This window comes from Diadema antillarum, unplaced genomic scaffold (genome assembly GCF_040938485.1).
Source record: "Diadema antillarum isolate AM-2024a unplaced genomic scaffold, OU_Dant_1.0 seq00000513_RagTag, whole genome shotgun sequence".
Taxonomy (NCBI): domain Eukaryota; kingdom Metazoa; phylum Echinodermata; class Echinoidea; order Diadematoida; family Diadematidae; genus Diadema; species Diadema antillarum.
The window spans coordinates 261480-271147 of NW_027271467.1; the positions used below are offsets into that span (position 1 = coordinate 261480).

Genomic DNA, 9668 nt, shown 5'->3' on the forward strand with positions numbered 1-9668 from the left:
CACAACACAGAGACAACCCAACTTCTCAGGTGTTAACTAATATATTGTGAACATTCATGTCTTTCCTTATGGCTTTAATTTTCAAATATAAGCTCTTTCTTTCAGTTCTTACTTGTTATTTTGTTTAGTTATTCTCTTTCATGATAGTGGATACCAGCTCATATTTTGTTTTAGATTGTAATTCATACTAATCTTTAGCAAGTTTTTACAGTTTGGTTAAGACAACAGTTTGTGTTTCCCAGCTGAAGAGAGCAGCATAATGCTTTTGTGTGAACCTATGGGGAAATTTTTTTTTTGTTCAGTAATTTTACCCATCAACTTCACAGAAGGTCCCGGACACGAACTGGTCTCAAATAACCCTATAAGGGACCGAAAAAGGACAAGTTCACCTCAATAGACACAAGGGTTGAGTAAATACAGCGATATTAGTAAAACACATCAGTGAGAGTTTGAGGAAAATAAGGCAATCCGTTCCAGAGTTATGAATATTTGAAGTTTCTGCTTAGTCAAAGCTGAATGAGAAGACTTCTATAGCTTGTGATGTCACACGTGTACAAGGATATAGAGAAAGTATCAAGAAAATTCAACATATTTTCACTTTTCTTGCATAACAAAAGAACACTTGACTTCTCTCTTTTGGAAGGCAGGGTAAATAACATTGCCCTAACATACATCAGTAGCAAGTTGAAGAAATGTGCACTTTTTTCAAAAAGTAAAGTTTTGTGAAATTCACTTATATTTTCTTTATATCGTTGTATGCATGTGACATCATACACTGTCGTAGTCGTCTCATCCAGCAGTGATTGTATAGATACTTAAAAAAACCCATAACTTTTGAATGGATTGTCCAATTTCCCAAACTTTCAATGATGTGTTCTACTAATGTTGTTGCATTCACTCAATCCACATGTATATGAAGGTGGACTTGTCCTTTAAGAAACCATTTTCTTTTCCTTGAAATTCCAGTACTTAAAGCCAAATTCTAAGAAAAAACATAATAACAAAACAAGGTAAACACGTCATCAAAATTATATTGAGATAGAACTACAAATCTTGTTTTTGGATCTTTCCCTTTCCAGTCCTGGGGACTTGTTCCTTTGTTCACTTTAGTTGTCAGATAACTTCAATAATCTTAAAAAATACAATGTCATAAACAGTTGGTTCAACTTGGAAAATGTAATAATTATTGTCATATTAAAAAAAAAAATCACATAATTTTGTTTATGATTACCCCGTTGTACATGGAAAAACAACAACTAAGAATTCAAGAACAAGTTGTGCACCAGCTATAGGCATGTGGTCTTTTTGTGGAGTTTGATTATTTTATGATTTTTTTTTATAAAAGATTGTGGAGTAGGGCATGCATGAACTGCCACATGTATCACTTTGGTATCAATGGAATTCTGGTGAGCTAGGTATACAAAAGTCACTTCTATTGTGATGATTTTGTAGATATTAAATGTATTTGAAAATGTTAATAGATAGTGAAAAGGAACTGAAGTCTTGCATTTCACTATCACATAACAATATGGTGTTAACAAACAATGTCACCTCCGAAACACAAGAAAAAGCAACCTACACGGAAAGCTGTGATTGGTAAATCTTCACAACTAAATTGCTTAAATTGGAAATCAAGTTTCTAAGATGAAAGCATCTATATGTTTACTTAACTAAAGCAGGAGAATTGATCTTGATTACAATATTATATATACAACAGATGGGTGTATTTTGTGCATTCTCTTTGTTAAAAAAGTGAAAAAATGTAAATTTGCCCTAAAACGTACAGTATAGTAATAAAAATAAGAGTGAGAGTGTGTTAGTTGATTTCTGCACTTTGAGACTTATGTTACTAAAATAAATGAAACCATTGGTGTACATGATATGGTTTCTCTTCAATAGAAATGATCAAAAACTCTTGTTAACAGTGTTTTGTCACCTCCGAAACAGTAATTCTTAGTTTTTATTAGATCTTTTATCAATCTCTAGAAAATTCTCACTTCCTGTTGCCATATTACTATTTTCATCCAAAAGAGATTCCTGTCAATTGGACAGAATCAAACAAAATTGCTTTGTCTTCGAGAAATTATCAAATATAATACGCTTGTTGTTTCGGAGGTGACAAGTGTTAACGGAAAATTGTAAATTGCTCCGAAATGAAAACAACAGGCTATATTTCTACTACCTTCCTTCAGAGATAATATGAGGGGATATGTTACATTTTTGTAAATGTAATGTATAACTGATGTCAAGAATAGAAAAATCAAATACATAAATCTGTTGTCTCGGAGGTGACAGAAAAGTTAACGGAAAAGTTGCATAAATTTATAAACACTCACCAAAAAATGATAAGCTATTTGAATCAAATAATCTTTGGATCAAAGTTAAGTCAGATTGATTACTATTCTGTTTTGATGGAAATTAGCAAAGTTGAATTTTATAATTGTGAGCAAGAGCTAACTCAAAAGAGGGGTTAATTGTTAACGGAAAATGTCACCTCCGAAACATAAAGTTTGGACAATTTCAGTCTTTAAAGAAGACAAAGCAGAACCTGGTAAACATAACAGTTCTTAATGTTGGATACCTGTCTATCACCACAACAACAAAAATAATGAAAAGGAATGAACAATTAGATATGCTAGGTCTGACAAAAAAACCATGTCAGAGAGCATACACCAAAAGTGTTGGATTTCAAGCATGTAAGTGCATGCCACATCTGAAAGAAAAAGAGAGGAAAGTTCATTAAGGTACCCAAGGTAGACACTGTGGGTGGTAAGTTTATGAGAAAAAATAATGCATATCTGTCAGTGTATAAGAAAGTTATACACCAATTAGTGCCAAAACCGTGTTTTACACCACTGATTGTAAAAATGGCCATTTCTGTTTGTAAGTCACAGTACAAAACTTACTGACACTCTATTACGCATTTGGTCCAGCCTCTACGGCTGTTATTTAGTGTGTTTTGTTTGCCATTATGCAGTTGTTGTTGTTGTTGTTTTTTTGTCCTCGCAGTTCACAATTTCTTGGACACACTAGATCATGCTCTCAATTGAGCATGAAATCTGTCAATGTCAACAGTACTGGGCAGTCAATCATTTGTTTCCTGTATCCTGTGCATGACATTTAATACGTACAGATTGTATTGGTATTTCATTATCCTGTTCCTGTTGCCCTTCGCATTGACTTGACTGCACCAAAAGTATCCATTGCTCCATTTCGAGAAATAAAAATTAGGACACTTTGTTTCACCTCTACCTCTCATATGGTGGTGTTATCACTACTGGGCAAACTTTTGTTTACATATAACAGAATTTATTAGCACAAGTGGTCAGAAGTTACACTTACGGTTCCTGGGCATTTTTTTTTTCAATTTTTAACCTACACCGTACCCTTCTTGTGTGTGGTTGGTACCACCCACTTTTTTTATGAGCTGGCCCAGCACGTACTCTGTGTATATTACACACAGGGAATGTGCTTGGAAGCAGTTGTTCTAAACAGTGTTGCTTGTAAAGGATGATGAAACATCTGTGAGCTTTGCTATTGTAGATGCAGCAAAGGCCTTTCATTTATAACTGATTTAGCATGTTACTAAAGACATGCTAAAAAGGTGTTACAAAAAAACATTTCCCACTTTTGGTGCTTGATAGCTTAAAAAGTAAATAAAAGTGTCATTAATATGAGTAATAGCTGAATAGTGTACAATTTAGTGGGAGGTGTTTTGAATATGTAAACCTAAATTTTGGTCAAATTTTAATCCTATCCCACTGGGTTTTTTGAGGGACTTGGAACCACCAGGGGGGCCTTTTTGACCCCCCCTTCAGATCTCGGTCGAGGATCACACCCTTGCGAAAATTTTCAGTAAGGTAGAGGCCAATGTAATCTACGAGACTATATTGTTAGATTTTTCATATTTTAATTTATGTATTTTATATTGATTTATGCAAATTTATGCAAAAATAATTTTTTGCCTATAATTTAATCAAAAACTAAAGCTCCAAGACTTCTAATTTTTAGTGAATATATTCTTTTCAAGATCCTCAACAATAATATTGAAGCAAAAATTCAGATTCATAATTATTTCTTATGTATTTTATTGTTTATTGAATTTCTTATGTATTTCTCTATTTTTTTACTTTTTTTTCTTGTTTTTTTCGTCAAAATTTGTCGCAGAAACTTTTTAAAGCATAATCAGGCTAAAATAAATCATCAGTCATTGAAAGTAACAAAAGTTATTATTATGTCAGATTGTGAATTAATTGCAAAAACACAATTTACATTGTATTCGTACACAAAATCATGTTTTTGAGCAATTTTTGGGTCAACAAATTTTTTTCAAAGGGCCCGGTTTCAAAACGGTATGCCTGGGAGCAACAAATTTGGTCTCAAAAAGTAATAAAATGTCGCGGCGAGAGCATCACATGTTACGGAATAAATCACACGAAACGTTGAGGGGGGGGGGCCAAAATTGGTAAACCCTCTGTTTAAAACCTGAACTTTACACAGGAACTAGTGATGTGTATGTGAGTGTGTACTTACGATGACCCTGAACAATGGACCTGGATACCACCTGTTCAGAGCTCTGCTCCGAGGCACATGAATGCTTTATTAATTATTCATGATGGATTGCCTGGGCACTGCTAGTCTGAATTCCTAGCAAAGGGTGAAATGCATACACATGAAAAAAAAAAATCAATTAACACATATTTAAGAGGCATGTATTTCATTTGTCAGCAAACATCCAATCTGTCAATAGCCAGTCCTGACTGCATCCCTCCTCAAAATTGAATGGCAATTTTAGTTGCAATAGCAATGCAACACCGAGAAAATTATTCCAGGGCTATTATTTGGTTGTCTCTTACCAGGTGTGCATGGGCAACTCTGCTGTACCCGACATCGAGTGCAGCAAAGCAACGGCACGTCACATGGTATGGCTGGACCCGACATAGACCATTCCCATCTTGCGTTGTCTATGCACAGCAAATCCCAGGTAAGGCTTTGTAAAGGCCCAAATACAGTGGTAGCAGAGTTACCAGAGCTACGAACAAGTATCTGTGATATCTGTAATGTGTAATATTGTATAATGGTTCATTATGGTATGCCATGCTGAAGTTATGTTGACAATATTGCACAATAGGCATATGTTATGAAACATTCTCTTTTTATGCCTCCGCCACGAAGTGGTGCCGGAGGCATTATGTTTTCGGGTTGTCCGTCCGTCCGTCCGTCCGTCCGTCCTTCCGTCCGTCCGTCCGTCCGTCCGTCCGTCCGTCCTTCCGTCCGTCCGTAATGACTTTTGTGGACAGGGTAACTACCAAAACCTTTTAAGGTATCCTAATGAAACTTGGCATGTATGTGTATTAGGGGGTGAAGTTGTGCCTATCAACTTTTGGGTGCACATGCTCAAGGTCAAAGGTCAAAAGGTCAAGGTCAAATGCTTAAAATTTTACTATTTCCCCCATATCTATGCAATGCCTGAAGATATTTTCTTGAAACTTAGTGTATACATGTACTACCCAATTAAGATTCTCTGGTGAAAGTTTGGGGTCATTAGGTCAAAAGGTCAAAGGTCAAAAGGTCAAGTAAAATGTTAAAATTTTACTTTTTTCTCTGTATCTTGGAAATTGTTCAAGGTATCTTCATGGAACATAGCATATATGCATCTACTGACTGGCAGTGGTTATCTAGGGAATTTAGGGTGCATGGGGTCAAAGGTCAGGGGTCAAAGGTTAAGGGCAATACTTCAAAAATTTTTACTATTTTCCTTATATTTATGCAATGCCAGCAGGATTATTTTTTTTAACTTGATGTATGCATGTTTAACCCAATTAAACACAGGTCAAAGAAGGTAAACATTCAATGCATTTGTGACAATCATGTCATTTCAATATTTTGCCAATTTTGTGAAAATGTAATCACACATTGTCCACATGTACTATAGACCTATTAGGAGAATCATGCATTATGGCAGAGGCATACCAGTCGCCATAGCGACATTTCTAGTTGTTGTATTCTATTTGCTTTGTTGTGAATATTCTAGCAGAGCCGTCAATGAAAACAGCTCTTGACCATTGATAAGACCACACTGGATTGTCAAATTTCATAAGCAGAATTGATATTATGATCTGGCTTGGAACGTGAAGTTTTCCATATGTGTGAAGGCATGCACCTACTAAAACCAACGATGATGCACTAGTATGCTGTGAAGGTTAAAGGGATGGTACAGTATTGGTAGAGATGAGAATTGGGCTTTTAACTTTTTGTGAGTTCTGTACCAAGAAAACACTTACGATAAAGTACAGATCATACCATTTTACGAGGAATTCAAAGTTTATTTGATGAAAACCGGGTTTGGAACGACTGACACATCCAAAAACAAAGTAAAACAAAGCGATTGTAATAACGTGTGGGTCCCACACTTTATTAAAATTGCTCTTTTTTGGATATCTCAGCCATTTCAAAATCAATTTTGATCAAATAAACGTTGAATTGCTCATAAAATTACATGCTCTGTTATATTTCATAAGAGGTTTCTCACTACTTCACCAAAAAATGGTAGAAAGCTGAAATTTGGTCTCATCCAAAACTGTACGATCCCTTTAAAGTGAAGAAGGATATCATAAAAACAAATCTTACTTTTCATGGCAATCTGTATAAAACATAAAAGTGACACAGATTTAATTGACAGTAAGTTGTAACAACAATTTTCTTTTTGTAACAACAGTTTTTCGAGACTGGTAATATGATATTATAAAATTTGAAGACTATGTGTAATATTTAATCCTTTGACTGATCATTACACGAGAGCAATATGGCTATTTTGCCTTTTTGCTCATTGAATCAATTGATTAAAAACTGCATCCCCCACATACACTTTTTTTCTATCCCTTTGAAGTATCTAGAGTTTAAAAGCCACTGTACAGTAGAATGATTTGCATGCACTGGTTAATGCATCCCCCCATTGTGATATTAATATTATTATGATACAGAGAAAATATTTCCATACAACCAAGAAGCAAATGTCATTGATCATGAGCACCTTTCATTTGCCTACCGGCCATTGAGCAAGTTCCTGTGATTGTTTGGGTCACTCACTGTCTGGACTGAGCTGTAATCTGTAACTTCTCACCATTTCCGTTCAGGCCAAAAACAAAACTTTAATCTTGCCGACCAGTCCTAGCTAGCTCGTGGCATCAGTCATTTATAAATCACCTTTCCTTTGCAAATTGCATGTGTCTTATTTTGATGGATGCCTTTATAACATGTCCCAATGATGAATGTCTGGATGTGCAGTATTTAAAATAAGATTATTGCCTGCTCAAAGAAAAACCTTGTTATAATGAAGACGCTCTGACTGCCCATGTTACCATGTTGTAAACAAACTAAAAACGAGACCGGCTAAATACATTTATGGAAAATCGGGAACAAGCTGAATTTGGTACCTTGCTGTAATTGAACTTGTTGTAACGAGGTTTCCCAGTACTGGTATATTATGGTTTGATGTATCAGAGTTCTAATTTAATGATTGTCCTCATTACCTTTGCAGTTGACTCCTTTTTCCACATATTGTATAATTGTAACAAACTCTGTAGTAGTAGTGAGGTTTGCGATTCATGAAACTTATAAGGAAATATGAACTCTTCAGGATTTCATAAAGTGAGATATTTGTAATCTAATCTAATACAAGGGAATATACCCTTTTTTTAAAAAAAGAATATTGCACTTGATTGCCTGTTTAAGACTATGGTTTGCTGCTTAAAAGGTGTGGAGGTTTACTTTCTTTTCATGTCCAGTTATGATAAAACTGTAGAATTCACACACATGTTTCATTAAAAGTGAAATCAACCATGAATAAGTGACTAGTTATTTACTATTTAAAGATAATATGAAGTTTTGGTACCTCAAAAGTTTCCCTGAATTTCCTTGTCTTAGTTGGTTTTCAGGTTAAAGTACCTTTCATGTAACTAACACTGTGAGACTTATTCGCCCCAAAGTGCTCTTATGTCTTAGTAATCATGCAATAATGGTTTCGTACCAGAGCCGCCGCCGTACCGGCGAGGTAGTACACGTATTGTACGAAACCATTATTGCATGATAACTGCGACCAGCAGCGTGCAGCCCCATAAAAAACATGTGTACGCATAGTTAACTGCGACCAGCAGCCCCATACGCATAGCATAATGGGGCTTCGCATTGTAGCATCCAAGATCATGACAGATTTAGTATTGCGGGTAAATATCAACTTAAAATTCACAAATTTTTTCAATTTGAAGACTTACCAATTAAGTTGAAGTATTGAGAACAGGCTTCGGGCAACGTTTGATTCTGCCAATAGTCCCTTTCTGTTCGAATTGATGACTGAATGTGACTCAGTTGAGAGGACCGTGGGAGAGCTACATACACTGAATACTACGGCCAGCGCATGCGCACACATCACATGAGCACAAATTTCAAATCCATGAACGGATAAGATGTTTGTGTTCGCATGCGCTGGCCGTAGTATTCAGTGTATGTAGCTCTCCCAAGGTCCTCTCGACCGAGTCACATTCAGTCATCAATTCGAACAGAAAGGGACTATTGGCAGAATCAAACGTTGCCCGAAGCCTGTTTTCAATACTTCAACTTAATTGGTAAGTCTTCAAATTGAAGAAATTTTTGGATTTTAAGTTGATATTTACCCGCGATACTAAATCTGTCATGATCCTGAATGCTACAATGCGAAGTCCCATTACGCTATGCGTATGGGGCTGCTGGTCACAGTTAATTGCATGATTACTGAGATATGAGAGCACTTTGGGGCGAGTAAGTCTCACAGTGTCAGTTATATGAAAGGTACTTTAGCCTGAAACACAAAAATTCAGGGAAACTTTTGAGGTACCAAAACTTTATATTATCTTTAAAACTGGTGATGGTCCATTGATTGATTGATAGAAAAGAAATTGTAGCGATATTTGTATTTGTCTAATGCAGAGTCTGTTTTTTAATGTAGGACCTTTATTGTGTTGACATATTTTTGATTCATTGTTTATGCACAGGTCTCTGTGGATGGTGGATCTGGTCAGGTGCTAGCATGCCATGACTGTGCCAAACCATAGCAGCAGCAGGGACAGGCTTCCTGCCAACACGCCCCTTGGCCTACTGCAAAAAAACAGAGCAGCTGAGTTTTGTGGAAGTAAAACCCCATGCAGCTGATGGAACGGGGGTTCGAATCAGAGAAGGGACCCCCTCCGGCGCCCCAAGGTGCCAGCCGAAGATGGGTCCTTGGGTTATAGCAAGTGTGTTGAATGTAATCGTGATGGGCAGATGTTAAATGGAGTGAGGTGCGGAACGCGAGTCCATGGGGGCTTCGTGAAGGAGAATACCGCTTTGAATTTTGACATGAAACATAAATAGGGAGATCATTTTCTACATTAATGGACGCACATAAAGGACGACATCATGAAGGGCAGAAAGTGTAAAGAAGATATTGCCCTGCCTGACAATTGGCTTTGCTGAAGAAAAAAAAAAAACATATAAAAAAAACAAAAAACAAAACAAAACTTAGTTGCAGTTGTCATGGCAGTGGAAGAGAACCTTGTAGGCTGTTATAGCATTGTGCCATGTCACAATGCTCCTGGGAAGAGCAAATGCAGGGGCGGATCCAGGCAGGACCGCAACCGGCGCACGCCCCCCTT

General features: G+C 36.5%; 1 long non-coding RNA gene across 1 annotated transcript in view; it reads left to right on the plus strand.

The window, feature by feature from the left end:
• Window positions 1–9081, plus strand: part of LOC139734207 (uncharacterized) — a 30995-nt gene extending 21914 nt beyond the window's left edge. Inside the window, exons 3-4 of the long non-coding RNA XR_011711148.1 lie at window positions 4860–4984; window positions 9030–9081. This is a non-coding gene — a long non-coding RNA (uncharacterized lncRNA). The remainder of the gene's footprint in view (window positions 1–4859; window positions 4985–9029) is intronic.
• The last annotated feature ends 587 nt before the right edge of the window (window positions 9082–9668 follow it).